Source organism: Meriones unguiculatus, chromosome 12 (genome assembly GCF_030254825.1).
Source record: "Meriones unguiculatus strain TT.TT164.6M chromosome 12, Bangor_MerUng_6.1, whole genome shotgun sequence".
NCBI lineage: Eukaryota > Metazoa > Chordata > Mammalia > Rodentia > Muridae > Meriones > Meriones unguiculatus.
This window is the reverse complement of record NC_083360.1, coordinates 56,929,247-56,955,461: the sequence shown is the minus strand read 5'-3', so window position 1 is coordinate 56,955,461 and position 26,215 is coordinate 56,929,247. Positions and strand designations below refer to the sequence as shown.

General features: G+C 35.9%; 1 protein-coding gene across 35 annotated transcripts in view; it reads left to right on the top strand.

Moving 5' to 3' along the window:
• Ptprd (protein tyrosine phosphatase receptor type D) overlaps positions 1–26,215 on the top strand; it is a 2,581,289-nt gene that overhangs the window by 283,025 nt on the left and 2,272,049 nt on the right. For all 35 annotated transcript variants that reach the window (XM_060365770.1, XM_060365741.1, XM_060365771.1 and 32 more), the window contains exon 2: positions 14,575–14,629. The gene's annotated coding sequence lies outside the window, so the exon portion shown is untranslated. The remainder of the gene's footprint in view (positions 1–14,574; positions 14,630–26,215) is intronic.

The window sequence follows — 26,215 nt, the reverse complement described above, 5'->3', positions numbered from 1 at the left end:
AGGATATTACGCATAAAAAGCAGAGACTAGAGTATTAATATAGATTTTACTGGATAAATTGCTGCACAAAACAATGTTAATTCTATACTTAGTTTAAGACTCTTGAATAATATGGGACTTACATATAGTGACTAGATAGAGAAATAGAAAAATTTCAGTACTGTGATATGTGATATGAGATACTGTAATATATGATAACATATTAGAAAAATGACAGGTTTATACCCAGTATTTCTAAATGCTTGAAGAAGCAACATATTCAACTAGACATGTTCTTAAAGTTACACAAAAACATATAAAAGCATAAATAGATACAGTCACACATATCTAGCTCTTATTTCTTGTGATCCATATTTCATAACTTTAATCTTGCATCATGAGACAATTGTCTGTTTTATATCCAGTGTTTTCACTGCTCTGTCTGCTTAGATGATACAAGCTTTCTACTCAAATAACAATAAACCATTCTAGGTTATACAGGGTCTCAGAAAAATAAGAGTGGCAATGGTCTATATTGATAGGAAAACAGTGTAAAATAGCTTCACATATTTTTATTTTCAGCACAGTCTGTTCTTACAGATTCTGTGAGCACAATTCAATTAATTTCTAAAATGAGGTAAAAATGGACTTCTTGCCAGAGTGTAATGAAATAAAAGTGTTTTGCATTGGAACTTACCCAGAGGCTATGGACTCATGAAGTATGAGCTCACTGTGATCAGTCCTCTGCTCACCATATTCTGTTCTCAAAATGACACTTAATGAGATGGAAATAGCCTTTCAATGCCTCCGCAATCCATTAAAATCTTCCTTACTTGGCTCTAAACTCAGCCTGTAGGACTCACTGTCCATATATTACTGTCCACAGTTTTTCCACCAATCCTGCCTAAGTACTAAACTAATACAACACTCATTTTCCTGGGTTCTCAGGAAATTATCACAACTCAAATTTTTAAGAAAAAAAATGAAATAAAAGAGAGAGATCAGATTGGGTTTTTCTTGTGCAAATGTGGAACAAGATTTTATAAATCTTTACTATCACTAAGATGTTAGAATTTAAAATCTAAGAGATACTAGCATTTCTTATCCTGCTATTATTTCTTGGATAAATTATGGCTTTTGATCCTAGCCTGAAAAGTTAAAGGCTAAAAGTACATGTCAGACTGAATGCAATTCTGCTATTCAGCAACCCATAATCACTTCATGGCTCTAACGCAACTTTTTTCCCCCTTAGTGGTGAATAAGTGGTTTTGTTTGAACAGATCCATTCCCATTTCTATAGAGAAAGTTGCTGTGTGGCTCTTAATCTCCATCAAAGTGTAATTGGGCACTGAAAGAAACAGATTGGTTATTGTTGACCGTGTGATAGAAGCTGCATAGTGCCAGGCCATGACATGATTCATTGATTTTAATCGTGTTCAATACTCAGTATTCACATAAACGAAGGGCCACAGTAATTTAGACAATCCTAGATAACAGATGAGTCAAACTAATTTACAATGGAGTTGGTAATGTATCTTTTTCTTTAAATCATTTATCACAACTGTCTTTGTTGCATAATGTCTCATATATCAAAAATTTTAGAACTATATGATAAATATGTTTTTAAATATAGTGAAGTCTCCCTTTGCCATCAGCTTAGTCCTCCTCCCTCTATGTAATTATACACAAATGTCACATCAGTAACGAGACTTTTCTTCAAGGTTATATCCATCTCCTTTATACTATTCCCATTGAACTATCTTTTTCATAATGCTTGTCAGCATCTTATGAACCCATGAAATCACAAGTATTCTCTAACTGTCCTATAAAGTCCATGTGGCCAAGTGAGCTTCTTCCCTAATGATAATTGCTGTCTCACCACATGGACCATCTTGTGGGCTCATCCTAAATTTAAAATAACAGTGATTTTAATGAGCACTGTATGAATGTGTATATGGATGACCTAGCATTAATTACTGCTCTGAGATATCATTCAGAAGGTTTCATTGTCCTTTCATGGACACCTTGAAACATGACAGACTGTGCTGGAAAATCTCAGCATCTTAGTGTTGGTAAGTTGCTTATGCTTTACCACTTCTGCTCACCATATTGGCACATTTAGATGTATAAATATTAATAAGCAAATTGAGACATAGAAAATTGTAATAACCACCTGTAGCTATGTCATATGAAATAATAGAATGTAAAGTGAGGCAGTATTTTTGATAACAGAATTTAGACTGTCTATATTCGAGACAATATTTCAGCTGGTCCAGAGTATTTCTTTTTATTTCTTTCTGCATTTTAATGGTATTTTTATTTTCCAGAAATATATTTAATATTTATTATAATAAAACAATCTTTTGTATAAATGTTTGTCTCAGAGCTTCCATACAGATGGCTTTTAAATAGTAAGGCACGTGTCTGCAGCAACCACAGGAGCCTTTGAACTTTTCAGGACTTTTGCATAAATGCATGCAGTCAAGCTGACTCCTCATACTTATCGCAGGGCTTCATTTATTTCTGAGACTGAGGGTAAACACTTTCCCTTTATTCTAGTTTCTATAAGCTACCTCTGTCTTCAGCTCATGGCTCTGCTTCATCTTAAAGCCATCCAACCATGACTTGAAGTTTTTTCATAGTATGTCGCACAGAATCTTTCTCTTTTTCTTCTCTTTCCTGTTTGTAAGGAGCCTAATAAATTTGCCGATAATTGGGTAAATGAGAATAATTGCCAGCTGCTTATGACCAGCTGGTTAACAATTTTAATTTCCACTACCTTAATTTTCTTTTGCCACATAACATAAGGTGTTCCATCTACTAATTCTGGATATTATGATGTGAGCATATTTGGAGAGAAATTATTCTGCATACCCATGAGGTCAGGGAATTGTGTGACTGGGGTAAGTCTATCCACAGCAAGAGTGGGGTCCAAACCCCAGAAGTCTCATCCTGAGATTGACAGGAGGAGGGCCACTCCATTTCTGCCTCAGGCCTGTAGGCCTGGTACCCGGGTGTTCCCACCCTTATCTTCCTACATAGGTGACAAAGCCTTGCAGCCAGATTAAACTTTCTTTCCAGTTATAAGGTAATGTCCAGAAACACCTGGAATTCCTGCTTATGGAAATGAGGCATCCTCAGCCCCCTGGCCCTGACCAATGTTGTATAGTCATATCCCCAAAAGTTTAAATAGCCCTTTTCTCCCCAATTAAAGGAGCTGTCTTGCAGAAGCTATCTCCTGAGAAATTTGTTTCCTTTGTACTCACTGACAACCATGATCCTGCATTCCATTCACCCATGCCCAGCTAGCTAAGCTTCCCTCTCTCCAGTCTAGCTTGGCCTGTATGGAGCCTGGGTACTGCTTCGGGGAAGTAGACACAGGGACTTGTTGACTTTGAGAGTATTGCTCCTAAATAAAACAAAATGGAGGATTCGTGGTACCCTAATGTTCCAGGACTATGGAGAAAGTTTCAAAGAAACTTCAACCTCAGAAACTTCTAACATGAGGACTGCAGAAGTTGGCTAATGCCCCCTCCCAACCTGGCAATACAACGTTGGCTCCACAACCATCAAGAATGTATTTCTCTGACAGCTATCAGACTTCACTCCTTGTTGAAATTGTAAGTTTTCCAGCCCCCTCCTCCCCAACCTGCACTCTACATTCCTTGAGTATGCAGGTAAAACACCTTCCAGCACTGCTTCCCTGGCCAACACAAATCATGCCCCAAAGATGGTCACCTCCTTAGGAGCATAAATAACCCCTCTCCCAATAAATGACGCAAGTTCTCCAAAGCTGTCCTAGGAGGTGTGGATTTGCCCAGACACTCATAACTGACCAATAGCCACACTGCACCCACCTTCCCTGAGCAAACTTCACTTCCTCCAGCCTATCTTGTAGTGCATTGGGCCTGGCTACCCCAAGGGAGCAGAACTCAGGTGGCACATGCTGGGAATCAATATTGTTTTGTTAGTGTAATTTCAAGTTGTTTATTTTGAAGTTAACATAATTCAACATGTGTTACAAATTAAAAATGATCATTTGTAATTTTTGTGTATTTAAGTAGTCACAAACAAATTTTGAATTAATGACCTATTCAGTTAGCACTGAAAATATTAAGAGGTTGTAAACAAACTGACCCTGTATCAGAATTTTGGGATATCTTTATGTTTATGAATTTGCTACTTTATAGTACCTATTTATTTAAAATTATTGAAGTTAGCATGGATTATAACATTAATTTAAAGCTTTATTTCTCTTTCAAAAAGAATAAAGTATTTAAAATGAATAAATAAGAACTAAATTATTAATAAACATAAAGTATGCCTGTGTGTGTGTGTGTGTGTGTGTGTGTAAATGAATATGTATGCATGTCACTGCACACCTGTGGAAGGCAGAGGACAGAGATAAGAAGATCATTATCTTGAAACTTCATGTGGCAGGTAGAGTCTTAGCTCAGGTCCTCAGTCTTGCATAGCAACAGGCACTTTTTCCTGCTAATGCGTTTCCTTGGTCTGAAAACTGTACTTAGAAGAACCACAATAACACTGTGAAATGAGTGAATACTTGTGCATTAAGTTTAAATAATTACATTTTAATAATTTCATAAAGTAGAAAGGATTTTAACACAAAAAACTTTGTACCACAGCCATGTAGAGAGAAATAAAACTATTGTTTTTCTAAATTAATCACACATGTAAAGGTTAGATATTTAACACAATGATGAGATTTTTATTTCTCATAATGTATTTGATCAGGACCATGATAAAGGCTCAGAGAATGTCAACTACTATGCACAACAGCATTTCCATGAGCAATGTGTAATATAATATAATGGGAGGACATTTAGTATTTGCTTATGTTTACTCTTTCTACTCTAAGCCCTTACTGATCTGTTTTGTAGTTCAGGGCACTATTTCTTGACACTCGTTCAGGCTAAAAATAAAGTGATACTCTTAAAATTATAAATAGCAGTAAGTCATGTTAAGAGAGTGGATCATTAGCATATAAAAATGGAAACCTTGGTGGGATCAAAGACTTCAATATAAAACCAGACACACTACATCTGTTAAAAGAAAAATTGGGGAATACCCTTGAACTCATTGGCACAGGAAACAACTTCCTAAACAGAACACCAACAGCACAGACTTTAAGGGCAACAATCAATAAATGGGACCTCATGAAACTAAAAAGCTTCTGTAAAACAAAGAACACTGTCATCAGAACAAAACGAGAGCCTACAGTTTGGGAAAGGATCTTCACCAACCATCTGACAGAGGGCAAATATCCAGAATATATATATAGCTCAAGAAGTTCAACAGAGACAAATCAAGTAATACAATTAAAAAAAAAATGGAGTACAAGCTAAACAAAGAATTCTCAATAGAGAAATATCAAATGTCAGAGAAGCACTTAAAGAAATACTCAATACCCTTGATCATCAGGGAAATGCAAATGAAAACGGCCCTGAGATTTCACTTTACACCCATCAGAATGTCTAAAATAAAAAACTCAAATGAAAATACATGCTGGAGAGGATGTGGAGAAAAGGGAACCCTCCTCCATTGCTGGTGGGAAGGTAAACTTGTACAACCACTCTCAAAATCAACCTGGCACTTTCTCAGCCTATTAGGAATAGTTCTATCTCAAAATCCAGCTATACCACTCCTAGGCATATATTCAAAATATTCTCAAGTATATAATGAAGACATTTGTTCAACCATGTTCATGGCAGCTTTATTCGTAATAGCCAAGGTTCTTTATGTCCTTTGTGGCTATTGTGAAGAGTGTTGTTTTAATAATTGCTTTTTGCATTTTGGATACAGGAGGAATACTGATTTTTTTTAGTTAATTTTGTATCTAGCCACTTTGCTGAAGGTGTTTATCAGCTGTAGGAGTTCCCTGATAGAATTTTTGGTGTCAGGTATGCTATTATTTCATTTGCACACAGTGATACTTTGACTTCTTCCTTTCTGAACTAAATCCCCTTGATCTCCTTTGATTGTCTTTTTGCTCTAGCAAGGACTTCAAGTACTTTGTTGAAGAGATATGGAGAGAGTGGACAGCCTTGCCTTGTTCCTGATTTCAATGGGAATGATTTAAGTTTCTCTTTATTTAGTTTGAGGTTGGCTATAGGCTTGCTGTATATTGCCTTTACTATGTTTAGGTAAGTGCGTTGTATCTCTGATCTCTCCAGGGCTTTAAATATGAATGGGTGATGGACTTTGTCAAATGCTTTTTCAGCATCTAAGAAGATTATCATGTATTTTTTTTCTTTCAGTTTGTTTCTATGGTGGATTACATTGATGGATTTCCGTATAATGAACCCCTCCTTCATACCTGGGATGAAGCCCACTTGCTCATAGTGGATATCTTAGATGTCTTCTTGTATTGTGTTTGCAAATATTTTGTTGAATATTTTTGCATCAATGTTAATAGGGAAGAGTTGCATGGAATTCTCTTTCTTTGTTAGGTATTTGTGAGGTTTAGGTACTAAGATCTGTGGCTTCATAGAATGAGTTTGGTACTGTTCCTTCTGTTTCTATTTTGTGGATTAGTTTGAAGAGTATTGGTGTTAGCTCTTCTTTGATGGTATGTTAGAATTCTGTGTGGAAACCATCTTGCCCTAGGCTTTTTTTTTTTTTTTTTGGATGGGAGACTTTTTTAATTTTTTTATTTTTATTTTTATTAATTACACCTTATTCACTTTGTATTCCCCCATAAGCCCCTCCCTTCTCTCTTCCGTATCCTGCCCTTCTTCCTCCCTTCCCTATCCTGCCCTCCCTCCCCCTTCTTCACGCCTGCCCCTCCCCAAGTCACTGATAGGGGAGGTCCTCCTCTCTTTCTTTCTGATCTTAGTCTATCAGATCTCATCAGGAGTGGCTGCATTGTCATCTTCTGTGACCTGGTAACGCTGTTCCCCCCTCAGAGGGAGGTGATCAAAGAGCATGCTAATCAGATTATGTCAGAGGCAGTCCCTCTTCCCATTACTCTGTAACCCACTTGGACACTAAACTGCCATGGGCTACATCTGTGCAGGGGTTCTAAGTTATCTCCATGCCTGGTACTTGGTTGGAGTATGAGTCTCTGGGAATACCCCTGTGTTCAAATTTCTGGTTCTGTAGCTCTCCTTATGGAGTTCCTGTCCTCTCTAGATCTTAATATTTCCTACTTCTTACATAAGATTCCATGTACATTGCCCAACAGTTGGCCATAAGTCTCAGCATTTGCTTTGATAGTCTGCAGGGCAGAGCCTTTCATAGGCCCTCCTGATGGGAGACTTTTGATGATGGGTATGGTTTCCTTAAGGGATATCGGACTATTTTATTTATTTACCTACTCTTGATTCAGCTTTGGTAAGTGTAATTGATCAAGAAAATTGTCTATTTCATTTAGATTTTCAAATTTTGTGGAATATAGGCTTTTGAAGTATGACCTAATGGTTGTTTGGATTTCCTCAGTGTCTGTTGTTATGTCCCCTTTTTTTTTTTATTTCTGATTTTGTTGGTTCAGGTAGTGTCTTTCTGCCTTTTAGTTAGTTTGTCTATGTGTTTGTCTGTCTTTTTGATTTTCATAAAGAACCAACTCTTGGTTTCATTGATACTTTGAATCATTTTATATGTTTCTAGTTTAAATGTGTTTGATTATTTCCAGCCATCTACTCCTTTTGGGTGTGTCTGCTTCTTCTTTTTCTAGGGCTTTTAGGTGAGCCATTAAATTGCTTGCATGAGATGTTTCGAATTTCTTCTTGAAGGCACTTAGTGCCATAAACTTTCCTCTTTCTTTGCTTTTATCGTGTCCCATAAGTTTGTGTATGTCCTGTCTTCATTTTCATTGAATTCTAGGAAGACTTCAATTTCTTTCTTAATTTCTTCCCTGACAAAGCTGTCACTGAGTAGCAAGTTGTTCAGTTTCCATTTGTGTGTAGGCTTTTTCTATTTCTGTTTTTGTTGAGGTCCAGCTTTTGTCCATGATGGTTAAATGGGATTCAAGGGATTATTTCAATCTTCTTTTATCTCTTGAGGCTTGCTTTGTGACCAACTATTTGCTCTATTTTATAAAACGTTCCATTAGGTGCTGAGAAAAAAGTAAATTTTTTTTGTGTTTCAGTGAAAAGTTCTCCAGATTTCTGTTATGTCCTTTTGATTCATGACCTCTGTTAAAATCATTGTTTCTTTGTTTAATTTCTATTTTGTTGACCTGTCCTTTGTTGCGAATGGGGTGTTGAAGTTTCCCAATAATAATGTGTGGGGATCTATATGTGGTTTAAGTTTCATTAATGTTTTTATTAAAGTGGGTGCCCTTTTATTTGTGGCATAAATATTCAGGATTGTAATATCTGTGTGTTGGAATTTTCCTTTGATGAGTATGAAGTGTCCTTCTCCATTTCGTCTGATTAATTTTGGTTGAAAGTCTATTTTATTAGATATTAGAATGGGTACTCCTGCTTGCTTCCTGGATCCATTTGCTTGGAAATCTATCTTCCAGCCCTTTACCCTCAGGTAATGTCTATCTTTGTGACTTAGGTGTGTTTCTTGTATGCAACAGATTGCTGGGTCTTGTTTATGCACCCATTCTGTTAGTCTGTGTCTTTTAATGGGTGAATGGAATCCATTGGTGTTGAGAGAGATTAATGACTAGTGGCTGTTAGATCCTTTGATTTTGATGTTGGTTGTGGTAGTGTGTTTGTATGCTTGGCTACTTTAATTTTGCTGTAATGAGGTTATTGTTTCCTGTGTTTTCCTGACAGTTGTTAATTTTCTTGGGTTGATTTTTACTTCTAGTATCTTCTGTAATGCTGGATTTGTGGGTAGGTGTTGCATACATTGGTTTTTGTCATTGAATATCTTGTTTTCTTTGTCTTTTAAGACTGAGAGTGTAATGCCAGGTTCTCAGGGACCCTCAGAGACCACTAGGAGAGGACTCGATACAATAGTAAGAGAGCTTTATTATGAGAGTTATCAAACTCAGGATCTAAGTCTCTCTGACACAGCAGTAGAGAAGTGTGACCTCGAGCTCTGAGTGAGCAGGGTTTTTAAAGGAAAAGTCTGTGAGCAGGGGTTTCCATGACAGCAAGCTGGGGGGGGGGGTGTATCTTGACGTTACAGGATTAGGTAAAAGTTAGAGGAGCAAGATGACCTCCTGAGGCACAATTGCCTAAGGCATATGCTTCTCTGAGACACAGCGGCTATTCTTCTAAACTATATCTGAAACATTGGGGAGATATTTCCTACCCGATTCCCAACTGATTTTCATTCATTATTGCCAGGGAGATTGTCTCTATTTTCTTTGACGTATTTATTCTGTGATATTTCCTGGAGGCTGTTGCTAGGAGAGGTAACTTTGTTTTTTTCCAGGTACACATTTTGTGATATTTCCTGGTATTTGAATTCAGCTCCCAGTCAAGATGGCTCTTTATTTCAAAAATGGAGTTAAAACTCTGCAAGAGTTTTGCTGGCTGCAGTAGCCTGTGCTGACATTTGTGTTCTCTTAGTGTCTGCATGATATCTGTCTAGGCCCTCCTTCTGGCTTTCATAGTCTCGGTTGAGGAGTCAGGTGTGTCATTATATTTTACTTGGCTTTTTCCCTTGCAGCTTTTAGTATTTTTTCTTTGTTCTGTATACTTACTGTTTTAATTATTATGTGGCGGGTGGATTTTCTTTTATGGTCTAATATATTATTAGGTATTTTGTCGGCCTCTTGTATGCTTATAGGTCTCTCCTTTAAATTGAGGAAGTTTTCTTCTTTGATTTGTTGAAAATATTTCCTGGGCCTTTGGGACAAGAATATTCTTTTTCCTCTATTCCTATTATTCTTAGGTTTTGTCTTTTCATGTTGTCTTGGATTTCTTGGATGTTTTGTGTCAGAATTTTTTTTTTTTTAGATTTATCGTTTTCTTTGACACATACCTCCATCTCTTCCATTGTATCTTCCATACCTGAGATTCTTTCTTCCATCTCTTATTGTCTGTTGGTCATGCTTACCTCTGTAGTTCCTACTTTCTTCCCTAAGTTCTTCCTCTCCATGATTTCCTTCATTTGTGTTTTCTTTAATTTTTCCAGTTCTGTCTCCAGATCTTGAGCTGTTTTGTTGATTTTCTTCATCTGTCTGTATTTTCCTGTTTTTCCTTCAATTCTTTCACCTGTTTGAACATTATTCTCTTTCTTTTGTTTCTTTCAGTGATTTAATAATTTCCTCTCTGGAGGTTACAAATTCTTTGGCTGTATCTCCTTGGTTTTCTTTATGGATTTATAGATTCTCCAGGCTACTTGCCCCTGAATAACTGGGTTCTGGAGATGCCATATTGCTTTGCCTTTTGTTGGTTGTGATTTTATGCTGGCCTCTATCTATCTGGCTGTCTCACGTGTTGGTTTTTAGTTTCTGGTGGTTGCTGGAATTCTACAGTGGGGAGAACCCCCTTGGTAGTATTCTGAAGGAGACCTCCTCAAGTTTTTGGGTATGGTTAACCGAATGGCAGTGCTTCTCAGGAATTGCCACAGCTCACCTCAGGCGTATGATCTCGTGTGTAACTGTGGTCGTTGGTGGTCAAGGGAGTTCTCTACTCACAAGGAGAAGTCCTGGATACAAATGCTCTGCCACTGGGCTTTTGCTCTGAATTTAGTGAACTGCTGCTGCTGCTTTTATACTGTGTTTGCTGGGAGCAGCCCTCTTGAAGAACCAGGGAGCCCCACGGTTTGCTTAGTTTGGCTAGGGAGACAGGTTGTACCTTGGAACAGTTTCTGGGGATGATCCTGGGGATCTAAGGCTTCTGTAAGAATGAGGTTGTAGCTCTGTGCTCCAGTACACAAGCAGTAATAGGTGGCAGATGAGCACAGCACTCATGCATAAAACAAAACAAAACAAACAAACAAACAAAAAAAAATAGAAGGCTAGAGCCTGGAGCTTGCAGGAATCCACAAACTTTTCGAGAGCAGGAAGTTCAGAGGACGGACCTCATTTTTCTTCCACCATGGGGTTTCCTCCTGATATACAGTTCTATTTGGGATGGTGAGTAGGGCACACAGGCAGGTTTTTGGGCTGGCAGCTGAGTACCTGCCTGATCCCAGGACCTTTTCCAGGGATTTTCTGGGTGACCTGTAGTCAGTCCTGATTGCTTCCTTTACTGTGGGGTTTTCTCTTGACTGGAAATCCCAGTCACTGGTGTTGTGGTGCCCCCAGTTTATTCTGGGCTGGTGATCAGAGCATGGAGGCGTGTTGCTTTGGGCTGGTGAAAGAGCGCCTGCTGGGACCAGGAAACTATTCCGTGATTTAGCTGGGTGACCTGAACCCAATTGCTTCCTACATTGTGGGGTTCCCTCTCTCCTGGGAAATACAATTGCTAGTGTTTTAAGGTCCAGAGTTGAGTTTGTTGGTAGCTGTGCAGTCACTTCCGTCCAGCTTGTCAGAAACAATGTCTTTCTGGTACTGCCATCTTGGAAACCACCCCCCCCCAACCATGCTAGCTTTTAAGCCTTCAACATATCTGCTGCAATCCACATAACCACAGAGGGACTAAGGGACTTTGGGAGAGGATCTCTCAAGTAAAGGGACATAGAATATGTAATTATAGAAAGACAGAGGGAAGATTAAATGGAAATGGCAATGGAAAAAAGGGGTGGGAGTGTGAATATGAGGAGGAACAATTCACTAAAAGCCATTTTAGAAATATATGAAAAGTTTACTACTGCGTATGATTCAAAAAAAATGTTTGTGTGTGTGTGTGTGTGTGTGTGTGTGTGTGTGAAATAAATCTGTTGGAGTCTCTAACTAACAAGTGCAAATGTGGCCCAACTACATGTCTAATGCTACCACATAAAACCTTCAATTACATCTAGTAATCTCAAGGGCTAAAAGAGCCCTTTGGAAATCTCTAAATCCACTTAGAGTATACCCATGGGTCTCTGCATTAGTTTACATCAGCTGTTACTGAAACTTGCTATGCAAAAGCTGGTTGATATCCATGGGAGGTCTTCCTTTTCTGAGGAGAAGGATAGGAGGGGTAGGTGGAGGTAGAGGAGTTGAGAGGGAGGGGCTAAGAAAGGAGGATAAAGGGAAAGCTGTGATGGAGATGTAAATTAAATAATTTAATCAAATAAAAAAGGAATATTAGTCACAAAATAAAATAAAACTACATTCCATTTTATGTCAGTTATAAGGACAGTCATGATGACAATGAATGCCTGCAGGTGATGATGAGAATAAGCAGAAATGGGAGTACATGTAGGTTCCTATAATGCTAGTAGTGATGGAAGCATGTATGTGCCATTGGAACCAGTCCAAAGACTAAAAGGACTGTGAGACATATGGCTAAGAATGTATACATTATAGTATCTGGAAGGTACACAAATTGGGAATAATAAATGTAATAGAAAATTTATAAGTATTTAAAATATGTGCTTAATATAAATATGAGAAAATAGAGAAGGCCTCTTTGAAGAAGATTATGTATAATCCTGATTTTTGTTTTGAAAAATATATATAACTTATAAAAGATGTCTTTTCTGAGACTGATACACTAGCCCAGGACCATGCGTGGAGATAATCTAGAACCACTGCAACAAATGTAGCCCATGGCAGCTCAGTGTCCAAGTGGATTTGTGTCCTAGTTATGGGAACAGGGACTGTCTCTGACATGAACTCAGTGGCGGGCTCTCTGATCACCTTCTTTTGGAGGGTACAGTCTTACCAGGCCACAGAAGAAGACAATGCAGCCAGTCCTGATGAGACCTGATAGGTTAGGGTCACAGGTAAGGGGAGGAGGACCTCCCCTCTCTGTGGATTTAGGAAGGGACATGGGAGGAGATGAGGGAGGAAGGGTGAGATTGGGAAGGGATGGAGGTGGGGATTACAGCTAGGATGCAAAGGGAAAAAACTGTGATTAATAAAAAAATTAATAAATTTGAAAAACAAATAGAATACCATATCGAATAGAGATTGCTAAAATTAGGATATTGCATTTTCAGATAATATTTTTTATTCTATCTTCAGATTATTCAGAATTTTTAAGGAAAATCTGTTGTCATGTTTTTGAGCCTGGATATTTGTTGCTTATATGTATTTTCTATTGCTAGAAATATTAAGTAATTATAGTATTTCACTGCTTTGTGATTGCCCTTTCCATTTCTGAATTCATTAATCATTTTGTGTTTAGTGCTTAGAAATGTTAAAAGTCCTATTACAATACTGAAATTTCACAATCATTATAATGGTAACTTAGAAATATGAAAAGGTATTTTTTATTCTACAAAACTAAAGATGATTATTATAAATGAGGGTACAGAAACCATTGATTTGTTACCTGTGACAAAAGACAAAGTCAAAGGCACAGTCATGTCATAGACAGAAGTCAATATCAATGACTGGTTCCTAGAAGGAAGGCATGTGAGATTCTTACTAATTAGTTTATGGAGCAGACTAAGGTTTTGGTTTGTTTGTACCCAAAAGACTGCCTACTGTCAAGCAATCAAGCACTACCCATTTTAATTGCAATTTATTCCAAGAAGCACAATCTATTGATTCTAGCATTCACTTATGTCACAGCAGTATCATTATTTGACTTTATTTAACAGCTTCAAAAGGTTAGAAACTTAGAGACCACTGTGCAAGAAGCCATTAAAAAACCAGGTAGCTAGCACTCTGTGCCTGAGCAATGGTCACTGTATAGAGAATTAGACTCGGGGTGTGAGAAATACTAATAAATGCTACTACTAACAATAATAATATTTATATACTCAGTGTGAACTAGTGTTTTCCTATAACAAATATTATTTAATAATTACAAATCAGAAGCAAAATCAGGAGGATAAATATAATTATCAGCCTTTTATAAATAACCGGCTGCTGAGAGATGTAAATTTTTCAGAACTCTATTAAAATGTTAAAAGTCATTTGACTCCAAAGCATATTCTCTTTTGTTGCTGTTTTGTTTTTTTGTTGTTGATGATTTTTCTTTATTTTTTAAAATATTATAATTTATTAATTTTGTACCCCAGCTGTAGCCTCCTCCCTTTTCCCCTTCCCAAACCATACTCCTTCCCTCCTCTCCTCTCATGCCCTACTCAGGTCCACTTATAGGGGCATTCTATTTTTATGCTAAGCATTCCACTGTATGGCAGTAATCTGAACATGTTTAGTGTTGTTGAAATTGACACATAATGCATTCATATGAACAGTGTACCAAATTTGACTCCTAAACTATAAAAACATCAATTTTAATCACTTTCAGTTAGTCTACTTTGCAGCTTTTAAAATAAACAATAAATTTTCTTTTGTATGAATTGGAATGGTAAAATTCCACTAAGATATTTTCAATTACACACACACACACACACACACACACATGAGTAGGGCTAAGTAACTGACTAGATAACAAAGCTGTAGAAAATCTTCTATTAACCTATCTACAGCTCAGGTTTGAGGGAGGGCTTGAGAAAAAAATGGGAGACCAATAAATTTGCCTAATTCAGAGCTGCTCTACTTACAATGCTTTCATGTTTTGCATTTGAATAAACTTTCATTCAAAGAATAAATAAATAAATGAATTTTATTTAATGATCTCAGCATAACACTGACCTAGTGTAATGCCCTAATTTTTGCAGGTGAAGAAATGAAGAATCAAAGAAGTAAAGGACCTATCTCAAAATCTCCTAACTAGTAAGTAATATCTGCAGATAAATTTAAATCATCTTCCTATTGAATTCTTCTCTATGTGAAAAGATAGTTTCTCATTTCAGATAATATGATTAAAAATATCAGTTCCAGTTCTCTAGTATATAGGGCAGAAGCACTAATTTTGTTTAAGTTATATTGTTTCTTGTTTATTCCAACTGAATTTGATATTCTTTTCAGAAGGGGTGGTATGGATGGAGAGATGGTTTTATCTCTATCATGCAAATAAACCAAGGTTCTAAGATGGATGGTGGTTGGTAGAGGTACTTAATGTAAGAGCTGCATTATAGCTCTTTAGATGCCAGTGTTTGCTGTTGTATGATTTCATACTTTTGAAACAATGACAAAAGTGGCAATCATTGCAATTGGGTAGTCTACTGGATTATAACTGTCTGCTATAGCACATACATCAAGATACTGAAATAGAGAATGAAAAATCAACTTGAGTTGACACTGTACATCCTCTAAGAATTTGTTACTCTTGTTCCCCCCCCCCCCCAAATGACAACTCTTTGAAAGTTTGTTGCCATAAAAATACTAGGTAAAATAATATTTGTAAATGGAGAATGAACTGCTGGAAACACATGTTGTACATAACTTTATCACAAGCAAAGACTGACAGGTTGCCCATTAAGTGGAAGGAATATTCAAAAAAGAGAGCCTTTAATTGACCTGATATCCCAATAAAGAATTGGTTTAAAGAAGCAATTGACATTTTGAGCTACGTGAGACATAGATATGTGTAGTTAGAACAAATCAGTTATTTTTGAAAGATGAACAAAGATAGAAGCATAGAGGTGGAAGAACTGAGAGATTTTGGTAATGGAGACTAGACTAAAAGGCAGATGTGATGAGGAAGAATAGGGTACATTATCAAAATCTTTGTCCTGAGATTTATTCAGAAAACTCTATTAAGGCATTGAAAATGTTGAAGATGTACTATTTTTGCTGGTTATTTTTATGTGAACAATTAGAGCTGTGACTTGGGAACAAAATGCTGTGCATACAAAATTGTAAGCATCAATGCTTATGATTAAGTCATTCAATGGGTGAAAGTAAAGTTTTTAAATTTGGGTTGCTAAGTATAACAAGACATCCATCTCCCAAGCAATCAAAATTGATCAAATTTCTTTTCTCTTTTCTTTTTTCTTTTCTTTTCTTTTCTTTTCTTTTCTTTTCTTTTCTTTTCTTTTCTGAGATTTATTATTATTCATGTATATGAATGTATTTGAGAGTTAGCCTTATGGGTGTGGAGGTGCCCATGGAAGCTAGATGGGGGTGCTTCAAATCTCCTGGAGCAGCAATTATGAGCTACATTATATAGGTCCTGAGACCAAACTCACATTTTCATGAACAGCATTAAGTGTTCTTAACTACTGAATATGCTTTCCAGGCTTGCTCAGTTCTATAGTGACTTTGAGGAGTTCAAATATCAGTATTCTTTCCAATTGCACTTCTTATATATCTGTTGAATTAATGAATATTTCTTTCTGTCTTACCTATCTACTTTGAAAATATGTCACATGATGAAAATAAACATACTACATTTTATTTCCTGGAATATTAATTCTTCTTAAAAACGTTTTTAGAAGAGGATCTCTTGGGTGTGGGAATCCTCTGTTTACCTCAAATATGTACTTCAGGAAGAAGAAAAAACAAGGAATATTTGCTTAATTTGTGCCATAGGACCAAACTTAAATAGCATGAATCTGTTAATCTAATGTGCTTTCCTGGGTTAACATAAAACATCATACAAAAAATTATATCAAAATTATTTAGCACTCCTACACCTCCCCCCCCCAAAAAAAACAAAACTGCTTGGTAGTAACATGCAGGAAAGAGCTTATATGATAGCGCCTGTACTGGCTAATTTTATGTCAACTTGCGCGAGCTAGTAACATCGGAATGGACACGGCCTCCATAAGACCAGCCTATAGGCAAGATGGGGGATGACACAACCTATTGTGAGTTGGGTCAGCCTTAGTCAGGTGGTTCTGCAGCATGAGCAAGCCATAGAGAACAAGCTAGTGAGCAGCACTCCTGTAAGGCCACTGCATCCAGATTACTAAACTTCTTGTTTTTCTGTAATGACTTCACTTGATGATAAGCTGTCATATGGAAACTAATCTGAGTTCTTTTCTCCCCAAGTTGCTTTGGTTATGGAGTTTCATCTCAGTAATAGTAACCCTGGGTAAAACAGCCCCTAATCTAGATATTCAGGACAACACAACTTAGTCTCCAATTGAAAGTTGTTTTTTTTTGTTTTGTTTTGTTTTGTTTTGTTTTTAATTCCTCAGTACTGCTTTCAATGTTTAGTTCTTTCTCTGGGGCTCTTATTCACTAATAATCCCAGCATCCTGGTGTTTTCTAATTGTGATCTTAAGAGGAATGACTGAAATTTTCAACAATCCCACCCCATGGATTATGGCTCAATTGAATCTCTATCTGTGAGTTTTAATATTATATAATTAGAGGTTTTTTAAATTTAGTTTTTGACGTAGGCTCTAATATAATTCAACATGTTCTGTCCTTACCCCGTATATAATGGGCTGGTTTTAATAATTCCTACGTGCGTGCCAGAATTTGAGCCTTGAAATATCAGTTGGCCCTTTTTTACTCTTTTTTTTCCTACATCATATATATCTCCTCAGTTCACCCTATGAAATCTTAAAAATCACACACACACACACACACACAAACACACACACACACACTAAAATGTACATTCTATTACAAATCTCACATTTTCTCCTGCTCCACAGTCTCTCTCTAAAGTAGTGCCACTGCCATCAGACACACTGCTGATGCATATTCACAGCTCTGCTCTTTTAAGAAAGCATCACTTTGATGCAGGGAGTTTTAAAGGAAGTTCTATATATAAATCTGACATTTTATTTATTCAGGACTACAATGAAAAGCTGAGTGTGAGTTCAAGGTGGAAGAGGAAGACAGCATTACAACTTCATCTGCAACCATAATGAAAGTTTGATATGAGTATTTTGCACTATTGTATATGCCTGTCACCTAACACAGATATTGGTGGATATTATTTGTTTCTTAATGAAAGGTTCTGTTTCATTCATTTATTTGAAAAAGTACTGTCAGTGAAAGGTGACCATCAAATAGATAAAAATCTAACAGTAAATTCCAGTCAGCAGTTTCAAAAATCATTTCCCTGCATGCTTAAATGTCACTTGTTCCACAAAGAGTGAGTTTGTGCAGGAACACAGGCACAGAGCTTATTCCTGGTGTATATCCCACCATGGCGTGGTGTGCACAGAAAGACCCATTGGTGTTCCACTACAGTCTGCTTAGACATTCTACATCAGTTCCTTGATTCAAAATGGAATGAGTTTCATGTGATAAAAATGAAACTAATCACGACTTTTAATATCTGATATGGAAAATCAGATGAAATATTTATAGTTTCTCCAACAATGATAAGTAATGTATTTTCCAATGCTATATGGTTTACAAAGATAGGGCTGTTGAAAATATATTTTAAGATGAAAGCTCTCATTATACCGTTGAAGTTACTTTGACTCAGAGGCCCATGATATAGATTCTTAAAAAACATAACATAGGTGAAAATGTGTCTCTGTTCTTGCGTTTGATGGACCTTGAACAGCTTTCCAAAGTGTTTCTGTCCCCCAGTTAGGTCTACACTTTGTTTTTCAGGTGTATTCTCAGCACTAAACAAGGAGGATCATGTTTCTGATAAAGAAGAGTATGGAGATTGTTTTACATTTATTTTCATTTTTGTCTTAATAAAATGTCTGAAAATAACCATGATGAAACATACCTGTAATCTCAGCATTCTGAATTTTTAATGGGAGGAATTCAGACTTCAATGTCAGTCTGAACTATGCAATGAAACATTGTTTCACTAAGTAAATTAATAAATATTTTCTTCTAGAAACATTATTGTAATCAGATCTACAACTAATTTATTGAATTCCTCAAATTTTAATGAAAAGGAAAAATATGGATGAAGACACAGTTTTGTTCATATAGAAGTTTAACAGTACAATTACTATATATTAAAACATTACAAATTTGGGCACTGGAGTGACATCTCAATGGTTAAAAGCATTGGCTGCCTTTCCAAAGGACTTGGATTCAATATCCTGTATTCACATGATGACTCACACACATCTTGACACTTTATTTACAGAAAATTTAGTAAGTCTTCTAGAATCCATGGGCACTAGGCATTCCTGTGGTCTACAGAAAGACATGTAGAAAAAAAATTCCCACTCACCTAGTGTTCTTTTTAAATATTGAATGTTACAATTTTTATGAAAAAAAATATTTGTTAATATAATCCATGCTAGTTATATATTAAAATGGATGTTAAGATCAGATGCACAATTTGGACCTTAGGACAGTTTACTGTTTGTATCTGTAATAATTATTATAACCAAAAGCAACTCTAGGCATGAATCTGTAGGTAAAAACTGAAGTACTGACCATCGAGGAAGGGTATTTATACACTTGTTTTTTTATAGCTTGGCTAGCTGGCTTTCTTGTAAAAATGAGAGCCACATAATGAGGTATACTGATACTCACAGTGGTTGCACACTCTCACATCAATAATCAGTCAAGAAAATAACCTAAAGATTTACTTACAATGCAATGGGACATGTGCATTTTTTAAACTGAAGCTCACTTTTTCTACATGATTATGGCTTTTGTGATATTGATAAAAATTTTAACCAGAACAGAACTCTATCCCAGTCTATGTAGGTACCATCATTTAGAAAGCTAAATTGTGCTGTGTTGAAATGTTTATCTGTATCTATCTATATTTCTGTCTGTTGGTCTATCTACTTATCTATCTATCTACCTAACTACTTATTTCTAATTTTTCTAATTTTACTACTGATCTATAGATTCAACTCTTATCAAATAAAATTTACATTTAATTTTTATTTTCTAATTAATAATAAATTTAATTTCTACATGATATGGAGACAGGGCATATCAATAAGAGATAATAATTCAATATGGTAGTCTTTCCTTACATTAATAGAACCAATTCAGAGTACCAAAATTAAAAAAAAAAGTAGTACTAAAAGTAGACAACTGAAAAAGAAAAAAAGAAGACAGTGACTCAATACTCTGCTGAAACACAGTATTTGCTGATGCTGTGTATAGACAGCAGCTGACTTGGCAATGTACATCTGAGGATTCTTAGCTCAGTATTCTCCATCCAAAAGCTCCTCACTTTTATCTCTTCATTGCACACCTAGAAACACTACATCTCTGTCTGTATCAATGTGCTTCATCCCTTACTGTCCAGTTCTCCAACTTCAACTGTAGCTTCCAATGTAGCTATGCTACAGCTCCCAAATTTTTTAACATTATATTCATTTACTGTTACTCTGTGTGGCTTTATTTTTCATCTTCCAGCTAAAGCTCTGAGTAGTTCCTGTCCTGTCATTATTCGCTAACTTTCCCTTATGCTCCTTCGATGAAAAGAATGCCAGCATTTCTCTTTCTTTCATTTTCCTGGCTCTCAGTTCCAACCTTACTCTTAAACTTACTCTTCTTAGATGTTAGAGCACCCATTCTTGCTGACCCATTCTTTTCTAAATTATGTTCTTAATTGGATGTGAACTCAGGCCAATGCCAACTAAGCAAAGTTATACATCTGATTCCAGAACCCATAAAAAATCTCCCTCACATGATCTGCCATATGTTTCCCATATGAGAAAGCAGAAAACCTTTTATTTTCAAGGTCTCTTTTAATTTCTGTTCCGTCCTCTGACTTCTTATTAATCTTCTTCCAGATTTTAGGATTCTGTCTTGGTTTTCACCTAGTTTCAGCTTATAATTGGCTTGAACACTCTAGTTCATGCTTGGCTTAATAAAGAGCACAGTGAATGGTCTCTTACGTGAAGTATTATGTAAGGAGACTCACTAGTTTATTGGTCTTGGTTGCTATATTTACCTGTGGACTTTTGAACAAACTTTATGGCAAGAGAAACCTGGAAGTCTTGCATTGTTTACTTTTTGAGATATTGAGACAATGATTGGTTCAATTTGTATGAACTGAGACTACTCAAAAAGAATCTCTTCTAGGATTTGAGCAGAGAGGAGAATAGTATGAGTGAGTCTCTACAGCAGAGACAGAGCACCGTTTTAACAGGTAGAAGAGTTTCCTTTTAAAGGAACAGTTTATAATTTCCACCAAAACTAAAGGATCAAGACTCCCTGACACTCCCACCACCTCCCATTTTACCATTTCCACAGTCCTAGGAGAGAAGTGCATTTGTTATGTTTAAAGAACATTGATGATTATTATCATCTGATGTTCAAAGTCAGTCCAAGATGTCACTCTGCTGATCACTCTTGGTGCTTACTCTTTGTGTTGTTCATCTTAAGTCTGTACATGTGTCATGATGTAAAGACCATCATAGTTTGTATACAGTGTGTTTTCAGCCCTAAATTTCAATATGCTTTCCATTCTCCCTTTTTTCTCCTGTGATTTTTGACAGGTGAGGATTTTTTCTTTGTTTCCACTGCCTTTTCTTTTTCCAGAATATCATCTACTTTTAATACTACAATATAAAGTATTTTCAGACTGATGTATTTTAGTTACTACTACGGATTTAATTATTTTTCATGACGTGCATGGCCCAGTTTCCTTTTTAGTGCCAAGCTATAGCCCATGCTTTTTCTGTATCACAGTTTAATATTGACATATTAAAGGAATTTGCTGATTGCAAGTTTTAGCAATTATAAATAAATGTGTATGCAGATTGTTATATGAACACACAGTTCTGAGTTCCCTGGATAAAATAAAGTGCATGATATTGTCTTTAATATTTCTAAGAAACTATCAAACAATCGTTCAAAGATAATGTTTCATTTTAGCCCTTATCAACAATGAGTAAATGTCTCTGTTGCTATATAACATTTGTGATATTTTTCTTGCTTTCAATGTCTTGAGTTTTGTTTTTTAATCAATCAAAATTTTATTTTTGTGAATTTTATACATACCTGAAGCATGACTTGAGCAAAACACTCACATTTACCCTTCTTTTCCTTCTCCCACATTTTCTACCACTTTCCCCTACTACTTCAGAATTTCTAAGTCTTTAAAATTCTGCATGATCAAATAAATGTGTTTCTAAATATTTTTTACTTTAATTTTAATTTATTCTTTGAAATTTTCATATGGTGTATTTTCATCCTAATCATTCCCAAACCACAACTCCTCCCAGATCCCCCTCCCTGTCCCCAAGTTTTTGTTCTTTCTTTCTCCTACCCCCCCCAAAAAAAAGCCACAAAACAACCAAGATCCTATTTTGTGTTCAACAACTACCACTGAGGATGGGCCTGCCGTGTCGTTGCCATTGAAGAGAATGTATTTTCCCTCTCCCAGGGACTATCAGTTGCAAATACATTCTTGGCTAGAGGTGGGGCATTATGTCAAGTTGTCCTCCGTTATGCTGGATATCAATCTGCATTGATGCAGCAGGTCTTGTGCGTGCTGTGTCGGTTCTGTGAGTTCATATGTACATCAGTCTTGTCATGTCTAGAAATTGTTCTTTCCTTGGAATTGTCCACAAATTCTGGATCTTATAATCTTTCCACCCCCTTTTCCTCATAGATCCCTGGGCCCTGTGTGGAGGGATTTGACATCCCATTTATGGATGAGTTCTCCAAAGTCTCTCAATCACTGCATGTTGTCCAGTCGTGGATCTCTGCGTTAATTACCATCTGCTTCAAGAAGAGTCTTCTCTGCTGAGGGTTGAGAAATGCATTCCTAGCTTTCTTTTAGACAAAAGTAGATCAATTTTTTGAAAAGTATTATCTTAGCCATATAATATCTTCCTATCATTGAACATGGATTATCTCCACAATCATTATTTTCAATTGTTATAATCAGAGTTTCATAGTTTCTGTTCATATTCTGTTAAACTGATGCTTAAAGATTTAATTAGTTTATATATTAATGTGTAATTTGTTTTTTTCTAATTTAAATTTGTTTATTTTTGTTGTATACAATGTTATTTGATTTGTTTTACAGCTTTTTATATTGAAGCTCTGTCCTAATTTATTATCAGTTTCTGGAGTTTCACTGTCATTGTTGGTGATTACTCATTTGTATTTTCACTAACTAAAGAGATGCTTTAGTTAACCAATGCAAACACAGCTTCAATTATTCCTTTAATTCTTTTCTAAAATATTACTTCCTTACTAAGTACCACCATCATGATTGGAAAGGAGTGGTGTTCAAGAACATCCTCACATTACTTAGGATGTTACAAGTGTCCCATCTCCTACCCATTAAGTGTTCTGTTCACTGTAGATTTCCTGTGAGTATTCTTTACCAAGTTGAAGCTTCTCTGTTTATTTAATTCAATAATTGATTTTATTTTAAAGTAGATATTTAGTTTTTTATATATGTCATATGGTCATTTTTTTCATCATATGTTAATATAATGAAGGAAAGTTAGATATTAAAGTATGATTTAGTATTGTTAAACTATAATCCCATAAATTTATTTGAATAGTCTACTCTTCTAATTAAGTTGAAGTGCTATGTTCAGGCCTCTTCCTACCTTAAATTTATCAGCACTCTGAATATAATATACAACTTTTTAATATCTTGACTTTAGAACCACAGTACCCTAAGTAATATTTACATGCATGTCCATGTAAACAAGACTATTGAAATTTTAGTATAATTTTGAATGTTCAGAACTAAAATGAAGAAAATCTGCAATCATCTTGATTAGAATTTGGTAGGTGGAGAGAAATTTCTTTAAATAGAAAAACATATAATTATAATATCTGAGGCACTCAAATATTGCAAAGATGTCTAGTCTCAGTATAAAGAAGTACATTCCAGAATTCTGTTGGTAAAAGTAGATAAAATAGATTTAAAAAAACACAGAGGAACAGACTTTGATAAACATATTTGGAACAGCAGAACACTTAACAGTGAATGGCATAATACGGTATAGACTCTGTATGGAAGTAAAATTGCATTAACCTAAGGGCAGAGTAACCCGAGACTAATATTCATTAACATATTTGCAGTGATTAAAAGTGAGCTTCTCAAGGGACTCTTAGTCTGTGCTATAGCAATAGCAGACCTTAATTATGTAGCTTAAATTTTTAAAATTGCTTTGTAGGAGTTTATCCTTTTAAACAGAAGTCAACTTTTTTCCTCATCTCCCCATATCACACACACACCCTAAATAGAACATTAGAAAACAGCAGATTCTACTTTATCAGGGCCCCCAATTAAGTGGCTGGAGGTGTCTCTTTCTGTGTCATTTTCAGAAACAATGGTATCATTAAATTGCTGAAACTGTAGAGTCAGCAGGAAGCAGTGCAAAGAGCTGCCAAAGGGAGAACAAAATATGAATAGTGCAGTTACTTTGAAATCTTCCTGACCCGCTTCCCAGTGTCTACTGCTGAACAAGCTATAAACAAAATGTGAGGGAGCAATGCAAAGGCTGGTGTGGAACCAAGGCAACCTTACCCTGCCAGGAAGAGCTGTGCTCAGTAACTTCTCCCACTTGAAGCCTCAGGCAAACTGCACTAACCAACCACTGCTTCAGAACACACCTCCCACTCTTCTCTGCTTCCTTTCCGATTGCTGTTCTTTGATGGTATACCACCTCCTACCCCTTAAAAAACTGTTTATTTATTTCTTCAACAAACACAGCTGAACTCCTACCTTATTATAGGCACACTCCTAGGCTTTTAAAATAATTCCTTAAACAAAACCTATAAAGTTCTGCTGTTTAGTTACTCAGCAGTGGTAGGAACAAATAGCAAAATATGTGGATAAAATAAATCTTCTCTACATAATGTATTGAAATTATATGTAGAGTGGGGATTAATTTAAAAAGTTACTATTTCAAATTGTGTGGCAAGGGATTTAGGAGGAAGCAGGTATCACCATCTGGTTGTGTATTACAGCTTTTCATATTAGCTGTATAAGACTAGGGCATGTACTTCTTTCTCACTGATGTGGCTCTCTCTCTGCTAAGCAAGAGGCATGTAATACCTATTGGATTTCCTTTACTGGAGGACTTGGAAATAACAATGCATAGATTCCCTCAGTGTTTGGTCAGTTGTTTTTGTTTTTGTTTTTGTTTTTGTTTTGTTTTTTTTTTTTTTGGTCAGTTACTATATTTTTTTAATGTATGCAATAAAATAAAGTATCTTATTTTGGCTTTCACCTGATTAAGGCATGTTTCCTTAACTAGATGAATAATCAATGGCTTAGAATATCCAGGTCTACAAGGCTATTTCTCCACTTCCCCCAAAATATATTATCCACATCATTTAGAGACTTTGAAGGTTAGTTCTTCAGTTTTCAGTAATCCGAGTTTATGATTGAGAGACTGAAGACAACACTTACTGTTTATAACTACTGTACAGTCAGAACGTTGACACAAAGCCTCACAGATCACTATTAAATAACAGATCACTATTAAATAACAGCTCTTCATTCAACTCTAAGACTATTAACATGCTTTGAAACATTGTCTCATAACATTTTCTGAACAGTGCACTTAGTCTCTAGCACCTTTTATCACCTTGTTGAGGCTCTTTTTCCTCCTTGTAGGACATCATGGCTGAGCAAGACAACACTATTGCTTTAATAGAAATTTTCTATCAGGGAAAGAAAAGTCTGTTCTAATGGAAATAAAACCATCTATGTATGATATGCCTTGCTTTCAAGGTGATCTATATGTAAAAGTTACCTTTTGGAATCATGGAGATGTGTGATCCGTTGATTATGTCTTGTTGCTTCTAGGCAGGCAATTCCCAGAAACTGGGGAATATTCATCTCCTTGTCTAGCTGCTGGGAACAGAACTCAATAAATATTCTGACAATGGTTTTAAGGACAATTACATAATTCATTGAATTTGAAAAAAAATATAGGTAAGTTTAAGTTTTGAGCAAGTTTCACATGTAAATGGAAGGAAATTTTAATCTTTCAGCTATGGGCTTTTCTCACTTAAAATTATGTAAAGAAAGTAAGGGCTTAGTAAAATAAAATTTATGATGTCAGTGTGAGCATACACACAATATTAAACCTGATATTTTTTGTATATAAGATTAGTTAGATACTTTTCTGTTGCTGTGATAAAACACTATGAGCAAAATAAACTTATGAAAGGAAGAGTAGCTATAGTTGTAAAGTGATCAAGTCCAGCATGGTGAAGGGCCTCACAACAAGCAGTTATGGTAGCCAGGCAAAGATCATATATTCAACACTAAACATGAATCTGAGAATTCAAAGTAGAAGTTGAATGTGACTTTAAACACTCATAGTGTACCTAGAGATACAAATGGCTTTGCCTCCCAAAGAATCCATGACTTGCAAGATTCCTGGGGACCAAATTTTCTAATATTTATACTATGGGAAACATTCCCTTTCAAACCACCACTGCTTCTGCTCCAAAATGTCCTACACTCAGAGGACAATTCAGGCAGAGGCAGGACTGCAGTAAAAAATTTTATTTATTTATTTATTTATTTATTTATTTATTTATTTTTATTTATTTTATTTTTTATTTTTTTTTATCAGTTAC